Source organism: Meriones unguiculatus, chromosome X, assembly GCF_030254825.1.
Source record: "Meriones unguiculatus strain TT.TT164.6M chromosome X, Bangor_MerUng_6.1, whole genome shotgun sequence".
NCBI classification, from domain to species: Eukaryota; Metazoa; Chordata; class Mammalia; order Rodentia; family Muridae; genus Meriones; species Meriones unguiculatus.
The window spans coordinates 2,939,191-2,942,484 of NC_083369.1; the positions used below are offsets into that span (position 1 = coordinate 2,939,191).

Sequence of the window (3,294 nt, forward strand, 5' to 3'; positions counted from 1 at the left end):
CTGGGTGGTCAGAGTGATATGAGAGCCTTTTCAGAGAAAAGCAATTATGGGAAAAAGAATCAACTCGGAAACATGTGTACCCAGGAATTGCTGCATGGCCTTTCTCTAGGCAAAACCACCAAGGACCCTAAGCACTGGCCAGTCTGATTCTCCTTGTGACCGCTCTGTGTACGTTGAGACCTGAGCTCATGGGATGATGGTAGCAGAAGGGCCAAGGTCTCAGCACTCTCTTCCCAGGCTGGTGTCAACTGAATGTGTGGTCTGGAGGTAAATGAGGGAGGCCAGGTATGTCAAACCTTATCTAATATCTTTTGGCTACAGCAAGTGTTGGGTGGTAATGGGCAACAAGGGAGTTTAGAAAGGGGGAAGAAACACCCTTTGATAAAGGTGGAGAGATGGGAAGCCTTGAATTTGTCAGCCAAGACCAATTTCAAACTGAGTAGTGGGTTATAACCTAAGCCTTGCCCATGGGTGGGAGTAGAGTAATGAAGACAATGCCCTGGATAGGGATTTACCTAAGACTTAAGAAAAGAGTGCTGCCACCAAAGCACCACCAAACCCAGCAGTATTCCCACAGCTGCCACATAAAGCCTTCCCATCTACTCTAAGGGCCACCATGCAGCTGTGGCAAGAGGGTGAAATGGGTAGAGTCAGATCCAGGCCATATGCTAGCAGCAGGTGATTGTGTGAGATGTCTCTTCACAGTTGTGTTACCTGTGCCCAAAGCTTCCAAGGGAAACCAATTTCAATGCACCTTCTTGATTCCAGAAGTTCAGTCAGACAGAAAGCAGTTACACTTGACATAAGATGTTATATAACACTACTCAGGTACATCAAATGAACAAGAAAATAATATTAGAACAGTGTCTCAGGACAAAGTTTGAGTGGAGCTTCTTCTCAGTACTTTGAGGTATAGAGATATATCCAGAAAATTCACTAATGTGAAAAATGGAGACTTGGGTTAAATGGGGAAGGGTGGCCATGGCCCTGGTGACTATTTGTTGTAACACTGTCCTTCTGACAGCTGTGGCAGCTTCATGTTCTCTTTTGACATCATCATAAGTCAAAGTTCCTGCAGGGTGACTTTGATGCTATGGGAATTCTGCCAATTGGCCAACATTAGCATGGCTCATGGATCCATTACTCCATTTTAACTGCCCACACCACTTATTATTGACTTTCGTTACTAATCTTACAGGTGGATGTGCTTCTGGGTGTTTAGGTACACTTTCTATTTGAAGGCTGTATATTCGATTTCCATAAGTTGCTCTTGGAGGCCCTATTATCAGCCATGTCCATCTTGTGTCATGTCTTCATTGTCCTCTAGACCCCAGCTATCTGTGCTATCGCATACTCCTTTCTGATCTTCTTTCAGCTCTTCCAACAGTCAGAAATTTGATTTTTACTACTGAAAATATTTATCAGATGAAAAGTTATCTGGTAGAGTTTATGTGGTCTTTCAAACACAAATTCATTACATCTCAGTAGGAGATAGTTTAATCAATTTCTGTTCTAGTCTTTAAAAATAGTTCTTTCATTACTGCAGCTAAGAATTTTAGTTATATTGAATAGGAGTTGAGAGAGCAGTCATTTTTGTATTTTTACAAATTTTAGAGGAATGGTCTCTCTTGTTCCCTGTGTAGTACAATCTTTGATGTAAGTTTGTCACATAAGGCCTTTACTGTGTTGTGATCAATTCTGTCTGTCCCTTTTGGACTTTTATCATGAAGGCATGTTGAACATTGTTAAATATAGGTTATATATCTATTGAGATGATCATTTAATATTTTTGTTTTAAACTACATTAATATGTTTATTGGAGTTATTTTATGTTTATGTTATGTTATGTTTATTGACTTACTTTTGTTGAAACAATGTTATACCCCAGAAATGAAACCGTGTTGGCCCTTGTGGATGATCTTAATGTGATCTTGAATTTTAATTATAGATAGTTTTGAGGAATTTTGCATAGAAATTTATTGGATAGATTAGACTGGAATTTTCCTGTGACCTAGTTATGTCTTCTATATAAATTATATTAGCTCCATAATGTGAGTTTAATAGTGATCCTTTTCCATTTTGAACATCAATTTCTTGTTTATTTTTTCTACATATTCCTTAAAACTTCTGTAGAATTCAGTAGTAAGCAACCTTATCTTTGGAGAGACATAATCATTGTTTTAAGTCACTGATTGCTTGTTAAGAATCTGGGTAATTTGATCTTATTGTTTGCAATGGTTTCAATAAGTCATATGTATTTATAATTTTATATACTATCAATAACATTTATAAACTGTTGGTATGAAAGTTTTCATGATACTCTCTCAAGATCTTCTGAATTTAACTAGAGTCGCTTGGTATATGACTATTTTTGTCTTGGTAAATTTTAATTTTAATTTAAGTTTTTTAATTTTAATTTTAAACCAAATTGCATTTAGAACTAATGTGAACACAATCTAATGTGAGCCCAAGATTATATTAGTTGTTGTAGAAAGACTCATGCTGAATATAATGGCAACATTCCATTGTCTGTGGTCACACTGAACTGACAAAAAAAGTCCTTCTTCTGGAAGTTTATAAGAGCAAAATGCTGAATTAATGACAGAGGGAGGAGACTTGGCCCTCAAAGTTTCAGAGGGAAACAATGAAACCATGGCTCAGAGAGATAAGTACCTCATGTTCTTTGAATCCTTAGACTTTTGACTTTAACTTTGCATACCAGTAAATTCCAGGAAAAAAAAAAATGGGTCTTTGATATGAAGGGGAGCATTTTAAGGAAAGGGAGATATTAGAACACAGATATTTTAAATGGTGACAAGAGTAATTATGAAGGAAGAGGTTTAATAGGGGAAAGGGGTGAGAGGATCATCTGTGAAGGATGGTAGGGGAGAAATAACTAATATCAAAAAGTTCAAAAGTTCAACATAGACTCCTAAAATATATACATAAACAAAAATATTAAAAACATTATTATATCAGGTTATTGCTACTGCTTTTGCTTACCCACCACAACTTGATGATACGACCGTATTAAAACCACTACATAGATCACTGGACATAAATCAATCTGAAATACTACTTAGCCACTCCATCATTATTGTCAAGATTTAATAGTGTCAGAGGGTGATCTACAGGGTTCTGGAAAAGATAAGACATCAGGAGATTTACCCAATTATGAGATCTGTAAGATATAATGACTAAGGTGGAAAGATATGCCCACTGGAGCAACAGTGACATGGATAGCCATTACGGTAATAACTTTTTTAACTGAAAATTTTGACTAATATACATAAA

The 3,294-nt window shown here is 36.7% G+C and overlaps 1 pseudogene; it reads right to left on the bottom strand.

The window, feature by feature from the left end:
* Nucleotides 1-994: 994 nt before the first annotated feature.
* On the bottom strand, nt 995-1,390 carry LOC110543476 (ubiquitin-conjugating enzyme E2 variant 1-like; annotated as a pseudogene).
* Between the last annotated feature and the right edge of the window lie 1,904 nt (nt 1,391-3,294).